This window comes from Gigantopelta aegis, unplaced genomic scaffold, assembly GCF_016097555.1.
Source record: "Gigantopelta aegis isolate Gae_Host unplaced genomic scaffold, Gae_host_genome ctg2513_pilon_pilon:::debris, whole genome shotgun sequence".
Lineage (NCBI taxonomy): Eukaryota > Metazoa > Mollusca > Gastropoda > Neomphalida > Peltospiridae > Gigantopelta > Gigantopelta aegis.
Window position 1 is genome coordinate 12175 of NW_024532943.1, and position 17669 is coordinate 29843.

The 17669-nt window shown below is 37.6% G+C and overlaps 1 protein-coding gene across 1 annotated transcript in view; it reads left to right on the top strand.

Moving 5' to 3' along the window:
* Positions 1–1428: 1428 nt before the first annotated feature.
* Positions 1429–17669, top strand: part of LOC121391472 (carcinoembryonic antigen-related cell adhesion molecule 1-like) — a 47598-nt gene continuing 31357 nt past the window's right edge. Inside the window, exon 1 of the mRNA XM_041523097.1 lies at positions 1429–1500. The gene's annotated coding sequence lies outside the window, so the exon portion shown is untranslated. The remainder of the gene's footprint in view (positions 1501–17669) is intronic.

Below are 17669 nucleotides of genomic sequence, written 5' to 3' on the forward strand. Positions count from 1 at the left end.
TGGCCTCTATTAATTACCTGGATTCAATGACAATATTGCCAAGGGAAGTGTTAGACCGCTTTATGGATGGTGAACATCCAGGGCGTATGGAATGGGATATAGAGTGATATGTTTATTGAAACGACGTTCATGCGATACGGGCATGGGAAAAGTGGGATCATTGGAATAACATTAAAACCACAGACCCTTAAGACATGGGCACTCGGTCTCCATGCATAAAGTCAACTGGTTGGAGACATAAGTCGTATGTGTGAGGAAACTACCTCAAAACAGCAGAATGTACACAAGGAGGAGATGAATGCAAGGATTGCATCAGTTTAACAGGACAGGTTGGGGCTTCGGAAAAAGCTGGAACTTTGTATTGACCCACTCAATCCAGATAATGTTGTCAATAGTTTCAAGAAACACATAGCTACAATGTTGAACACAAGCGATGTTCATCTCGTGTTTGATAGGTATCGTGAATACAGTACGAAGTCTGTAACACGATAAACACGAACTGGAAAGGAAGCCAGTAGAGTGCACCAGCTGACTCTTAATACCAAACTTGTGTCACAAAAGGTTGTGCTTCTGATCACCGCAAATAAGATTCAGCTGATAAATGTCATCTGTACAGACCTCAGGAACGATGTGGCTTTCCACAATGCTCACACACAGAACCAGACTCGTGGTCACTGGGCAAGATGACACCATTTGACAACAGCTATGCGATATATTATATTATTCACATATTATTATTATTGTGTCACGTTAACAAACGATTAACTATGCAGCGTTGTTTGTAGTCCGATACATCGGTCATAAACTCAGTTGCCCATGTTATTTTGTAATATTGTGCATCGACCTTTTGGGACATGGGTGTACAGCGCAAGAGACCGCCGGAGTGAATCGGTTAATGAACCACCTGTTCGGACCGGTACTACAGCCAGATGCGGTTATATAGCAAAAAACTGAGACGGAAATGTTCTCAATTTTGGAGTGAAAATAAATGCTTACATAATTTTCATGCACGCGCGCCTACTCACTGTTCTTTAATAATAATTAAAAAAATAATAATAATAAAAAATAAAAATGATATATCACAAACTGAAAAAAGCACAACCAAACCACCACCACCCCCCCCCCCCAAAAAAAAAAAAAAAAAAACACAAAAAAACACACACCAAAACCCCCAACACAAACAAACAAAAAAGAAACAACAAAAATAACCCAATTGATGTGCATTAGCTATCTGATTCCATTCCGTTTCGTTCCGGTCCGCGTTTTATAACACCCGGCGAGTTGGTAGGACGAGTTGACCAGCATTTCACTGAAAGTGGCTGCTATGATTTGGCTGCTAGATTCAGCTCGATCACCCAAGCTGAAAAGTTAAAATATGAGAAGAGAGTAGCAAATAAAACAAAATTGTTGACCAGAAAATGGCACCATTCTCAACTTTTGTTATTTCGTTATTCAAGAGGAACTTGTATCTTCTGGCGTTTTTGCTCAACGTTGATATTTGTGAGTATGCAGGGAAAGAGTTCGACACGAACTCATACCGCTAGGGCAACGACCCCAGTATTCGATCACTTAAAAGTTAAAGCCGCACATCCTAGTTCCATCCAGCGAAAATAAATTATAATTTGGTTAATCTACAAACCTGTAACACACTTAGATCACGTTTTTATCAAATGGAGTGAAAAAAGCAGGTTTTATATCGATAAATACCATGGGAATCCCCATGTCCCAATTGCTTGAAATAATTTTTAAAGTTAGTATTCTGATGTCACCGGTAGAAGCACAACAATGCCTACGTCACGACAGATTTCACAGACTTGGGGTGCGTTCGTTTCACCTCTCCTGGACATGTTCCAACTGTTCTGTCCTGGTTGTATCCCCTCCAGATATCGTAAGACTTGGCAAAATTATTGGTTTTAAGGGTTTGTAACGTTTTATATTGAGACACTTACTTGTCTGAACTTTATTGTTACTGAAAATGTTCACGAACTGTGAAGAAAAATCTCACAAATGAACAACAACAAATCGGATGTTGATTGCGCGAACCGTGCACGAGAAAACAAACCGAACCAAAATGATAACGGTCACGTGATATACCAACGTCTGTGACATTAAAAATAGATTGGACCTCGCTTGCTTAAAGGAGAGGACAATTAAGGCATTTGGCCTGGTATGCATATTTAACGATATATAATGCACATTATTGCTTAATATCAACACGTATAATCGTATAGTTAATTAATAAAATGCTTAAATGTGACGGCTATTATATATAACGGGTGCAGCCATTTTGTACCATCTCAGTGAGTACGCCCTCTGGCGAGCTGGTGGTTACATAATGCTTAACGCGTCACGTCAGGAATGAGCCTTAGAACTAGAGAAACACAATCTACCTGGTTTTTGCGGGATGATAAATAGTCCTACATTGCAATGTTCTGTAATAATACACATCCCAGTAAGCCAGTAATAAGTATATCCAGTACTACATATATTATTATTCAATACAAAATAAAATACCATTGTCAAAGCGGCTACACAACAAGTCGAAACAATTAACAATGTTATGCCCATGCATTAACCTACGTACTGGAATGATACACGGAGTGCTTTCTTAGTTAATTGGTCTATGCTGTTAGTTGCTTCTACCTGTAATTCCTGATTGACAGGTGTGTATTTGATTGGTAACCAGATGAGCCAGTTAATTGACGCTGTCTAGACGCAAAAATACATACCGGTATTGTGGAATATTACCTGTCGCCCCTAAAATTGTAATGGACATGGTTTATTACTGTATTGATTAAGTAGACTTTTCCATCTAAAACCAATTACATAGTCCCAAAGAAAAAAAAATCATCACTTGGGTATCGTGGGTTGTCGTTTTTGCTCCAACATAGCATATCAATAGGCCTAATAGTGTACATTTTTCCTTTGGATTATTAAACAGAGAAAAATACTATAACCCCATTTTGTTCCGTTAATGCAACTTGAAATATATTTAGTTAAATAGTTTATTATATTATTGCGTCATTTATGCTGTTTTACAAGTCAGGTTGATCAAAGAGAAGCGCCTTGTCGAAAATTACTGCTTTTGTTTACACTGTACATATAGGAGATGGTCAGGAGCTGACGTCACTTCGCCCCAAGCTATCCCACCGGACGTCATAAAAACGAAACAAAATGGCTGCCCCCAGTTAGCAGGAATAATCATGGTTTTTTATTAACTCTAAAATTACGCGTTTTTAATTTGCTAAAGTGTCAGTATGTGTTGGTGGTCCGGGTATGCATCTTTCCAACACACAAGGCTCTTGTTGGAGTTGACCCTACCTTTAACGGTTTTTTCTCGACAACACGTTTTGTGAAAAAATGCAAAAAATGCATTTCGTGGTTTTACAAACATCAGGATTACCAAAAAGCACTTCAGGGTGTATAACACGAAATAAAATCCCATAGACGACCATAGTAACATATGGGGGTATAACAGTTAGATGCAACGTATCAATCAACATACACACAACATATATAAATACTAGAACACCTCACCCTTGAAATAAATCACAGAAAATGGGGGGTCAAGCTGCTAGTTTCTGAGATAACATGAAGCGTCCTTCACAACCGCTGTCCCGCACAAAAATTGACAAGATTATTTTTATTACATCCCACCTATCTTTCAAGCATCACAGTATGTGGTACACTAACACTGGTTCAAATCAAATCATAGCAAGTTTTTGGTCACATAAGACAACACTTTATTACAACAAGTCCTGTCACATATGTCACCAATGGCATTCGAGGAACCATGAAGTGCTGTATCAAAAGTTGGGTGCACCTCGAACTCTGACCTGGACGAGATGCTATTTGGTAGACTACTACCTTCAGGTGAATGGAAATGTGTATTCTAAATAATAAAATGTAAGTAAAGTGCAATTTTATTTGTGAAAAATGGGATTTAATAGCGAAAAACAACGCCGTAATGGTTAACAAATAAACGTAACTAGGGTGTGTCCCTTTAAAGGAGCTCAATCACGGATTTAAATTTTTTATTAATATCACCCGGCCCGTGGATTTTTGTATGTGCCTTTGCCTGCCTGGGGGACACATACCCTGAAAAGGACAACCCCTGTTGTCCAGCTCTTTCTCCCAGCATATTGGTTTAAACAAACACACACTCTTAAACCAGGCCGGAGTACACCCATTTTACACAAAAAGCACTACTTTTGCATGGGCCGGAATTACCACAAACAAGTCTCCAATGTCAACAAGTTACACAGGTTTACAAACTACATGCTCTCCCCTGTCACTTCAGTCAAACAGTTGCCACTTCATAGCTGTCTGCCATGAAATAATCACAGTCAAACAGCAGACTACTTGCGCGGTCAAATTTCCGGATTTTCGACAACCAAATGGGAAGATAACTGTAATCTGAGGCCATATACGACAACTGTATAATGTATTTTTGGATTTTATATAAACGATCGCCGTGTATAGAGACTTGGCAAATAAGGGCCAGCTATATATACATGGCAAATAATGAAAAATATATTATTTCATGACGAAAATAACCACAAATACGCTGAAATAAAATAATAAACAGTTGGAACATGAACTCGCCATTTATTATTATTATTATTATTATTATTATTAGGCGCATGTGCAAATTATTTTGACTGGTTTGCAAAGTGGTATTTCGGTTTTAATGTATAGCGTAAAAAAACAGTGTACTGTTGCATGTTTTGTCGTCCAAATGTTAGCTAATTATTACTTAACCCAGTTGAATCCAGTTCTACGTGCAGAGACAAGTTCAACCTGCCGTTTGTGCGTGTGTGCACGCATGTTAATGGAGACTGGACACCAAAAAACATGTATAGTGTAATGGATTAAGTTAGCGTCAAAGACCACATTACTCTAATGCCTGGCTCGCTGCGAGGCACCGATCAGCTGCGCGTCTTGGGTTTGGGGTAAAAACAGTAGTGGCGGGATTATGCATAGATCTGAACGAAAGCGAGGCAATACGTCATTGGTGAGAGTTACCAAGCAATACCGGTACACCTGTTGATTCTTTGGTTGTGCCTTTTAATCATCTTTTTTTTTTTGTCTCCAGGTTTATCGCAAATTTAATTTACAAGATAATTAGTGTTATTATATACTGTCGACGTAATTATATGATGGTTAACTGCGCAGTGTTTAACTGCAACAGTAACATCAATGCATCCCAAGAAACGGCCAACATCATAGTTTCGATTTCAAATAAAACAAAAGTTGTTTTAAAACATGGATGCATTATTGTTGTCGAATGGGCTTTAAACTAAATACAGCAGATTATGGTACATTTACAATGTGAAAATTAAAACAAGTATGTACTTAAGATATATACATTAAATAAAGGTATTGCAATTTGTTCACATACGAATATTTAAACTTCACATTTATTTACCTATAATTACCAAATTAATATTCACCGACAGCCCATAACGACTCCATACTAACGTCTCTTGATCTAGTTGGTTTGTTAACCTCATAACAAAACACCTTCAAACCGTGAATTATTACGTTAGTTAACAATGTTTATCGTCAGTTCAGTATATTGTCATTAAAATTAAAATGCTAACACTTTGGCAGAAACAACATATGTACTCTGGCCAGAAGGAATGATGGTTAAATAATTTTAAAGCTAATGTCGATTATTAAAACATAATAAATTGTACTTTTCAATGCTTTCGGTATGTCATATTAAACATACTCTACACCAAATAATTATTAATACCTACCCTGGGTTTCTGCCAGAGGGTGCAGAGGGTAAACTTATATGTATGTACTAAAAAATCTCAGAAATTAATGTATATAGGGCCTATATATATAATGTTTTATTTTTTCGATAGATTATAGTAACACAATTGCTGTTTAAAATTTATAAAAGTGCATGAAATAAAATGTTCAGTAAAAACCCCATTTCAAACCTATAACCACCCAATATACTCCTTTGAATATATTTAGTTTTTACAGGCCTGTAGGAACGACTGGGGGGGGGGGGGGGGGGGGGGGGCTGACGGACTATACATTCTACATCAGATTTTGGTTACAATGGCAAAAATTAATGTGATAAAGAAAAGCTCACAAGTGGAGAGTCGTCCCCCCCCCCCCCCCACCACACAGTTCCTACGGGCAAGTTTTATTACGTACCCTCAAATTATTTTCTGGCAGAAAACCTGGTACCTTTGGCAGAGGTTGAAACAATTGGTCATCTAATTTTCGACTGTTACCATAAAATAATATAATTAATCACTTTTGGCATCTAGCAATTTAAAACAAAATTAACAATAGTTAACACATGGAATAAGCATCATATATTATTTTGTTTTACCTGTAATATATTTTACCTGTAATATATTTTCATCAGGACTTCCTTCTTCCTCCATGAATGATTAAAGAAAATAACACTGGATATATTGTAATTATTTTTATTTTATTCCAATATATAACAAATGTGTTTTATGTCACTATGTGGAGCAAACTACCTGAAACAGTTGGTTTGAAATCATGATTACAAAATCCTAAAGATAAAAGGAACTGGTTCCTAACTTCACCCTCTACATAGTATCTACATTTGTATAGGCCTGTAGGAACGATATTTGAAGTGGGGGGGGGGGGGGGGGGGGGGGGTGAAGGGGGAATACAGTCTCTAGTGAGGGATAAAAACTAGATTTTTTATCTTTATATCATCTTTATTTATGCAAAGTAGTGAAAATTTAAAGCATACATTTTCATCCTAGAGTGTGTGATGGAGAACAAGCCCTTAGGCCCGCCCCTTCTGTGTTTCTGTACCCGGCTGTGGACAGTTTCGGCAGACTGGTAACACATTTCCTTAATAATTAAAAGTACACGGTTTAACCAAACACATTAAAACTTGGAGGGTAACTAGTTAAGAGAACAAAGTTTTTTGTTAAATTATTATATCTTGCTTTGGTGAGGAGAGGACGCTTTTTGCAAATTTGTGAAATCGGCCTCTGGAATATTCACTGACGTGTCATATTTACATCTATGCTGAACAAGATTTATGATAAAATATTATTACATTTTGTGTGCTTTTCTTCTAATTAGGTCCATTTGCTTCAGTTTGCATTAAAAATGTCATAAAAAATTATGTTTTAAAAAATGCTTGTATGTTAGTCTATGACCGTGTGGCTTCCTCGTTTTCGTCGGCACTTGATTCATCCGAATTTTCGTCTAAGACAACATTTCCAGGATTAGCGACCAAGTCTCTGATAAGTAGTTCAAACTGATATGGTTTGATGCCATTAGCACAAGCTGGACACAATTTTTCGTCACTCGAATCATTAAGTTTGTCCATGCTGCTTGGTAGTTTCTTCAGTTTTCCTCTCATCGATGACGTCACAGGTCTAGCTCATCAATTGTCGACAGTTTCCGGCAAACATCGGAGATCGGCGAAAAAAAAGCCCAACAAAGACTGGCACGCTTCACTTACTCAATAAGGGGAGCACGGTAGTTGCGTGTTGTGGTTTATGACGGCAAACAATTCATTACGCCGTATATATGGTTTGGTGTCCGGTCTCCTTTAATCTTGCATTTTTATAGCCAAAACTCCTCCACATAAAACACCGCCACTCCACCCAAAAAGGTAGTAGTAGGCTAATAATAATAATAGTAGTAGTAGTAGTAATAGTAGTAATAATAGGAATAATAATAGTAGTAGTAGTAGTAACAGTAGTAATAATAGGAATAATAATAGTAGTAGTAGTAGTAGTAGTAATTGTGTATTATTATTATTATTATTACATGTATTATAATGTTGGTAAAATCACGTTGCGGTGGGGTTGGGTGGGTGGGGGCAGTTGTTACAGAAACATTAAATAAATTTAGAGGGGGACTGGGAGTGGTCTCAACTTTACTAGTAGCCTATAAAAAAAAAAAAATTGAGTTTTATTGCCCTTTGCAATTTTCAGCATTTGAAATGTGACTAAATACAGCAAAATAACCTTTTAGTCATATTTATTTGTGGTAAAATTAACTTTTTTACAAAATTTACATAAGCAGCCTCAAAATTGCAATCAGTGAAAAATTATTAAGTTCAAGCCCTATTGCACTGTTCGTACAGTACTAGGGGTTCAAAAATTGCCAATCAGATATTCACTTGCCCCATATATTTTCCCACTTGCCCATACCAATTGTGTTACTCCTATTTAATTTAATACAGTGCTTAATAGTGTAATAATCTTGAAAGTAATTGGTTTAATTGCACAAATAAAGAATTTTGCCAATAGGTTACAACACTCACCTAGGAAGTACTAAATGTAGATGTCTGTCCAATAGTATCAACTGTCTTCTCTATGTATTGTTTTAAACTTTATTTTTTAAATAGCTAGCGTCCATTTGTTGATTTAAACTTTGTTATTTGTTTGGTAGTATCTACTTGTTCATCTAAATATAATTATAGTGTCGATGTATGCCTTAGTGGCCACTTGTATAGCCATGGATGTTGTAAGATCCCTTTCCACTCGTGAGCCATTCTTTTATGGCTGGCATTGGTTCAAAAATGTTTATGGATTTTAGACCATATGTGTCATTACTGTGTGTATATTATTTAACATATTTTGCCCCTAAACACTTCTCTGAGGTGTTTTTACCCTGTTAATAGCTCAGAGTCGCAAACAGTCGTGGCTGGGCTCAAAGTAAACATGAACTCTGTTACTTTGCAAATGTTTTTAAATAGTGCAGGCTTGGTAAACAACAGCCGGGGAGGGTGTACATCGATTGCAGCCTTGTATTTTTAACTTGTAAACTGAGCATAATCAATTTGTTAAAAACTATTAATAAAGCAGAAAAAATTAATCTATTCATGTTTGCTTAGAGGGCATCGCACCATCACGATTATGGCGTATGGCTAATGAAATCTAACTTCACCTTACCCGTTCATTTTACACGAACATAGATTTACATTTGCAAAGTACTGAAACACATTAAGTATTTTTCTGCTACAAAGTTTATTATATCTAAACTAAAATGTCTTGCATCTTTTATAAGCATACAGTTCATAATATTTATGCTCTGTTCAAGTGAACTCAGAAATTATAAATTTGCTTTATGCCCCCGTTCATTTGCAAAGAGCAGATTCCGGAACCACATTAACGTCTAATTTAATTTGAATATGACAATTTTAAACTGTATCCCACCTCATTTACCATGTTTGCAAGGACTAAACATTATAGGTCCATGGGCCAGATACCGAACCCCCCCCCCCCCCGGGATTTTTGGAGACAAGTATTTTTAGATACCTCATTATATATGAATTTAATATCTGCTTGTCTGCAGCAAAAATGTTGGTGGATTTAAAAAATATTGCCATTTGAATGGGGTTACCATTGCACATTTTGTGTTCCAAAAACACTATATTGAAAAATTAAATATAGTGATAAATTTGTCATCCATATACATTTTTAACAGATATAAGGCCAAAATGAATGATATTCATCCTATACTAGATGTTAATAGTAACAAACCAAATAACAACGCAATATGTCGTATGAATAATGATATACTCATCGACAAAAGTTAAGCAATGCCTGAAATACATTATTTTTATATTTACACATATTTTGGGCTGCTTGAACCTTTTACTATTAAAAATTGCACTGTATTTAATATATTGAGGCAGCATTATTCAAATATGGTTCAGTATATCTGCCTATACTATACTCAACAAAATTAATTAAGGTCCAATAGATATTTTAGCATTTTCCTTTAAATATATGTCCCTCTTTACTAAACACCAGTGTTAAAAATTTAAAGCATCAGTTTTGTGTACCTACCATAATTTCTTTTGCATTACATGTACAAGTCATCTATCTCACAGAAGTTCATCTTATACTAGTCTGTGTTTGTAATATGTTTAGATTTGCCTTTATATTTACATTGTGCTTAACTTATGCTCAAGTGTATATAATTAGTTTCTACATCAAATATTGTCTAGGAAAGTTTTGACTTCCTTTCATATTCCTTTGCATTTTCATGCAATTAAAATATGTCTGTCATGTTCACAATTTCTGGTATTCTCCTTCTCCAGACTCTACTCTGGTTCCTCCATCAGTATGTCCATCAGCTCTCATGGTATCATATCACTATTTCATCTGTGCCTTCAAAAATTTCTTAGCCATATGACAATTTGGTTGGGGAATAGCCTGGTATGCCTGGCATGACTGATACCAAATGACAACTTGGCAATTTGTTCTCTTTATGTGCATTCTCAGAGCATTCTCAGTGAATACTTACATGTAGAGTGGAGAAGGCTGATTTATACTCTACTGTAGTTCAATATTATCATCCTTGGTTTGGCAACAAACATTTCCAGATATTTCTCAAGTCATGATCTTTTTGTATGTTATTCGCACCTGCACTCCCATAGAGAAGGTATATGAAATGATCTGCTTCTTAAATATATGAACATCAATTTTTGCTGAACTTCCAAGGAAGTCTTGGCATTGCTTGAGAATATTCAAAACCTCCAGTTTTCCATTCTGCATAAAAGCACTGTTGGTATCATAGCCAGTAATGGCAAGCACAGCTGGAATTGCTAGTTGGTGTCTTCCCTGCATCCTTAATGATGCTGTGCACATCTATAAGATGCCTCTTGTTGCCAAATTGAGTGTATACAAATGTCCGTATTTGGGATGGTGAACTGGCAGCAATGTACAGACATTGAAGTATAATCTTTGTTTCTGTATCTTCTTGTGCACTTTACAACACCCTCAGACATGGTTTGCGTTGGTTTGCGTTTGAAACATGTACTTTGTCTCACAAATAGAACCCTCTTCCCAAGAAGCTGGGGACAGAGTTTTATTTTTTTTCATTTAAATGGTCTTCCAATCTCTTAAAACCTTTGTAGGGATTCCTTAGATCAAGTGTGGCTTAGAAGAACCCCTTTGACATGAGAAATTTAGTGCCAAACCACGAATGCTGTTATTATGCTGCTGTGGATTAGTTGCAAACCTTCCATCCAGTAGATATTCCCTGAAAATATGCTGTACCAATAGAGCAAATTGGAAGAGAGCAAATTGCCAGAGAGCAAATTGCCATGGTCTCATATGGTATTAGTCATATCACAAAGTCCAGGGTATTCCTCAACCACATAGAAATGGCTGAGAAATGTCCAAAGAAATACTGAAGCTGAATTGGATGGTTTGTGATCTGATAACAAGAGCTGTTGACATACTGAGGGAGGAAGAAGAGCAAAGGCCCAGAGGACAAAATAAGAAATTACAGATATTGTGAACATAACAGACATTATATTTGAGTCAGATGATAAGACTGAAATAGGAAAGAAAGTCAAGTACTAGATATGCCTGATGACTATATCTGATGTCAATTATGTAAACCTAAGCATAAATTAAGCACAATTTAAATACAAATATGTTTTTAAAAATAGTACAAGCTTCTGTGAGATAGATGAATTGTAAATGTTTTAACACACATGCCGAGGAAAGGTACTTATAATATATGGTTGGTACTAAGAACAGAGGGACGTCTTCATAAATTTGTGAACATAGTATATAAACTCCATATACTTAACCATATTTGAATAATGAAGCCTCAATATGTTATAGAAAAAATCCAGGTCAATTTGTTTTTATAATAATAAAAGCTTCAGGCAATCCTAAGTATGTGTATACATAAAAATTAATACATTTCTGGCATTGCTTACTAGTAACTTATTTTGAGAATTATATAATTATTCATACCTCATATTATATTGTTTTGTAATTGTTATTAACATCTACTTAATAGAATAAAAGGGAGGATGTAGAAATAGAAAATTGTAAACTTCACATATATCATATTTGGGTCACATAAAATGATTGAGAATTGGGAATGAAAGTTAGATTTTTATAGTGCTAGATATTTGCCTGATGACAATATTCTATGTAGATATCAATTATATACACCAAAACATAAGTTAAGCATAATATAAATAAAACTGCAATTCTAAAATATTACAAAAAGCAACAAAAAACCTAGCTATTGTAAGATGAACTGTTGTGAGACAGATAAATTGTATATGTAATGCAGACTTGCCTAGAATGGTATGTAAATTCACTTTTTATGTTTGTAAGACTTGTGTGTAATATAAAAATATTCAAAATATCCATGTAAATGGTTTAGAAAGCATGTACTGCACCATATTTAAGTAATGCTGCCTTCAGATATTAAATACAATACAATAATAAAAGGATCAGAATGTTTAGGTACGGTATGTATATATACACATGTACATAGAGAATTACGTATATCGGTAACTGTGTAACTTTTGCTGGTGAGTATACCCCCGGTACTATATCCATACCACATATATTGCATTGCTTTGTGGTTTGTTGTTATGAACATGTAATTTAGCATGAATAGCGTTCATAATTTGGTCTTAAACCTGTTCAAAATATGTCCTGATGTTAACTTGAACATTGCCATACAGTTTTTTCATATACTATGTTTGTAATACTCAGGACATTTCAAATTCATTGACTCACTATGCTTAGTCAGATGCCAAAATTGTATTATTTTTTGGTGGAATACATTCACCAATATCCCAGCTTTAAAGTAAAAGCAGTGATATAGTCCAGAATTATTTTCAAATATTTTCAAAAATTATGTGGAACATTCACCTTGATCAGAAATTTGCTCTGTTAAAAATAAATAGGGTGCCTACACTCAAACATGCCCTACAGGCACACCCACCAACAGATTGCCTACAGACAAGCTGATTTGAATATGTCTATGTATAGGCTTCAAAGATATACTCATCTTGAAAAATCCCAGGGGGGGGGGGGAGGGGGGGTTATAGTGGGCCCACGGTCTATTATGATTGCACACACAAGGCATGTATACTTTATTTTTTATATGAGCTGTAAAGTGTATTGGATGTTATTTCTAAGTTTGAAGATCATCGAACGAACCGATTACTTAATTACCGATCTTACTTGATAGTAAAAGGGGAATGACTCTAAAATCATCAAACTTTTCAACATATTGTTTTCAGTATTGGTGTGTCAACACATTGGCAAGAGTTCCGATCATTCTAGCATTTAGGGTTAGGGTTGGTTATCCCTAGAGCTATGTAGGTTTTACCGAGATTTGTAACAAAATTTTAAAAAAGGTTTTAGGTGTTACATTAGTCACTTGTCATCGGGTATATGCAGTTAACATAATTACTTGCCCGGCATGAAAATTCCACTTGGCATGGGCGTCGGGCAATGGGATTTTTGTACCCCTGAGTACTTAATATGTATTCTCCTGTTCCAGATGGTTCAGTAATATGGATCAATCAAATACATGTACTTATTTACTGCCTATATACATTTTTGCTGTGAATATAGCCAGCCCTCGTTAGTGGAGGCTATAGACACAGCCTTTGTATATAATTTAGTTCGGAGTATTCTTTAAAAATGTAACAATTCCTATCCCAAGTCAGCTGTTATGGCATATTTTGCATGATAATGAATTTGACAAGGTAGAAAATGAAGGTGTTCATGATCCAGATGTTTAGACTTTTTCGCGTAAGACTAATGATAAATTTACCTATATAGATGCAAAGTCCTAACTAGTCGGGATTGTTGACATTTAACATGCTTCTGTTACTAAAATAAATTAATGTATAAGCTTATTATCATTCAGTACATGTTTTTATTATTTTTTAATAACTTATTTTCATTGTTGTTGTTTTTTCTATTTACCCTATGTCGCAGAGGACGGTCAAGTGTTCTCGTTACACGAGCTTAGTAAAAACATTTTGACACTGTGGTTATTTGGGGAATGCCTGTCACGTGACTCAAAATAATACGTCACACCTCTGCTCTCCAAATAGCCGTTATTTTTCTCAGAATTATGGACTGTACCCATAATTCAATTATTTTTATAAAATATCAATAATAAGTGTGATATGGTGGTTATGTAGATAGTTCAATAAAGTACTTTTAGGTACAAATCAAATGTATATATATTATTGTCATATAATGTCTTGTTGGGTCAATAATTAGGTCAACCATCTGTGAAAGTAAAGTTTGTTTTATTTAACGACGCCGCTAGAGCACATTGATTTTTTATCTTATCATCGGCTATTGGACGTCAAACATATGGTCATTCTGACACTGTTTTTAGAGGAAACCCGCTGTCGCCACATAGGCTACTCTTTTTACGACAGGCAGCAAGGGATCTTTTATTTGCGCTTCCCACAGGCAGGATAGCACAAACCATGGCCTTTGTTGAACCAGTTATGGATCACTGGTCGGTGCAAGTGGTTTACACCTACCCATTGAGCCTTGCGGAACACTCACTCAGGGTTTAGAGTCGGTATCTCGATTAAAAATCCCATGCCTCGACTGGGATCCGAACCCAGTACCTACCAGCCTGTAGACCGATGGCCTGCCACGACGCCACCGAGGCCGGTCATCTGTGAAAGAGCGTGTTTAAGAAAAAAAGGATTATAACATATTAATTTTATTGGCATTTGCTAATATTTGTTTTTCTTCGTAAATACTTAATGGCAATGCTATTCACTGAATAGACCCAAGTTTTGTTCATGCGGTATATGCCGACTAGAGTAGGTTTGAGTGCCACAAGGAACAGTATGCAGTATTCGACCAGCTGACCCAGTATTCGACCACTTTCTAATTAACTAATAAAACTAAACTTTGAAGTTTATTTCATAGTAAATGCAGCATATATCAAACAACTAAATCCAAAAACTGTTGATTTTAACAACTGTAACACATATTCATGCATTTACGCAGGCACGCACATACTTATAAACACATTCACACACGCACAATTACTTTTTGGTGAACAGTCTATTTGGTCTCAGTTTACAAATAATGATATTAGACTGAAAATAAAAGAAAACATAATTGTGTAAGTCCTGACAAACAGCACCGAAATATATAAAATTAGTAAATTTGTGGTTCTTGGGAGTTTATTTTGGGAATGTATCCTCAAGCTTTTCTATTGGTCGAATACTGGGGCAACCCTCTCTATCATATGCCATTACTTGATCACGTGGTCACGTGATTGAAATTATAATGACTGAGGTCACATTGCATTGCCAGCTCCATTTGATTATAAATAATAACATTAAATACATTTTCAAAGATTTCAAATGGATTAAAAGTATTGCAAATGTTCACGGGATGTTGGATGGTGTAATAGCATGCTATAAAATAGCCGATATTCATATTATCACTATATCCGATGAATATATACTTATGTTCATTCACATGGTTATCGTCTACTATTGCGTTTCCAGAAGAAAGAATATTCACCCTGTCGCGTATGTTCAAAATACGTTGGGAAAATCTATATTCTATTCAGTTTAAACAAGTATGGTAATTAAATAAATACATTGGTCGAATACTGGGTACTGGTTGAATACTGGGGTCATTGCCCTACTACATTTTTATTAGTGTAATAATATATAGTCTTATTCAACTTACTGTGCTAGCACAACAAAAATGCTATTCAACCTGAGTCATACCTACACACTGCAGAATTCTCTCCCTTGCCGGATATGCGCAATGCTATCCTTGCACGGGCTACCTGTAACTTCATTCTCAATTCTGCAGTCCACCTGTTAACACCTGTTTAAGCTTTGGCAAAAAGTTTTCTTTACTTGTAATTTTGTGTTTGTTTTTCGGTTGAACTTGACATACGGTTGGTAGTTGGGAATTCTGTGTTGAATTTACCATGTCTGACGCGAGTTCGTTGACAGCTAGCTTTGTGCGTGAGATGGTTGTCAATTTCCTTTACGACGTAAAGACACACACGTGTTGTGTCCGGACTGTCGGTGTTGTCCTCAAGACCGTCAGTGTGAGATCTGCGCCACGTGGTCTCCTGACCAGTGGGTTCGGTTTGGTTCGCAGACTCAGGTTTCGGGTACCAGCAAAATCTTACCGGCTGCTTCGGCAGTAGTCAGCAAGTCGGACTTAGTGGGTAGGTCCCATAAGTCTGTAGACACTTCGAAAAGTGTCCTGAAAGGGTGGAAACACAAGGGTGTTTCTTCGTCGGTCCGTGTTATGAGTACAGTTACCGATACTTCGGGAGCACCCCCCCCCCCCCCCCCCCCCCCCGGGCTCCTATTGTGACCGTGGTAAGTGAGCCGTCTTCGTTAGTGACGTCGCCTTCTTCTGTTTGTGTGGCTTCATCTCAGGTGTCGCCATCGTCGTTACGGTTACCTTTACAAACAGAAGGGGGGCAGGGTGGAGTTGTCGTGGCACCGGTTTTGACAACTTCATCGGTTACCGAGCACATGCACTCCGTTGTGCATAGGTCCACTGCTTCGTCCGCAGAGCAGGTGGCCCCGACTTTGCCTTCGATTGCTGACAGTCGCTTCGGAACCTCAGCATTCTCAAGGCCCGAGGAGAGTTCTGCCAGTTTGCTTCGAACTGAGCCAGTTGTTCCGATGCCGGGATCCGTCTCTGATGGCATCCCGACCGATGTTTACTGTTGGGTGGAGGACTCATCCCGTTTGGGTCCTCCGTTTGCATATGTTTACCCCATGGGTCCGGTGACTTCGGTAGCAATGGACATCTCCTCACAGTTTGCACCGTCTTTGGTAGAGGAGGAGTGTGATTATCCGGCGGTTCTGGCTTTTATCAGAGACCAGGTCCGACAGGTATGCGAGGACGCTATACCTCAGGTTGAGGCCCAGCCTACATTCAAAGGTGTTTCCTTCGGGAACCGTTCTTTGAATTTGGTCACTCCTCGTGAGGAGTCGGGTTTACCACTTGCACAGGAGGCGCACAGTTCACTTTGTGACATTGATGTGTTGATCACTGGCAGTGATCGTATCCTGGGAGTGGGTGTTGATGAGTACCCACCGGCACTGCCTACGGGGAAAATCTTAACGGAGCGCGCATTTTTTGTGCCGATTCCTATGAGACGTTGGGAGTGGATTTTCTCGAACATCCGGCGGTCGTTCCTGCTAGTATCCGAGCCGCTTGTTCCCCATCGCCGCATGTGTCATTGCCAATCGCAGATCTGGAATCGTTAAAACGGCTGGCTAAGTCGATGTTCCATGTTAATAACCATTTAGGTACGTTCCTATTTGGCTTGGATAAGGCTGTCGAGAGCCTTCCCGCGATGGCGAAAGGCTGTTTGGAGGCTGCGTCAAAAGCCTCTAAGCATATCACTCAGTTATCTGGCCGATTGTTTGCGAACAGTCTTTTGTTACGGCGTGACCATTACCTGGCGGGTTTGAGCGCGTCAAATGTTGCGAAGACGTTTTTTCGTACACTTTCGGTATGGGAAAATTTACTTTTCGGTCCCGATTTTAATATTGTCCTAGATAAGGATTTGTTGTGACCAGTCCTGAACACTCAACCCTCAACCTTTGGTAAACGTCGGTCCACGTTTTCGGGGTTCAAGCCTCCTCCTGTGAAAAAGGCCCTAGGGTTCCTGACACTAGGAGGCAACCAGGTAACAACCCGTCTTCCGCTAAGCGAGGATGCAAACGTCGTACAGCATTCCATTCTCAGTCCACCAAAGGCTTTGTGCCTACGGGTGGTAAGTGGTTGAGGTGAGGGTATGTGAACGATCGGCAGTTGCTTTCGGAGGTACTGTTAGCAACCATATCCGTGGGGAGCAGGCTCCGCCATTTCCTTCGAAATTGGTGCAAGCTGCCG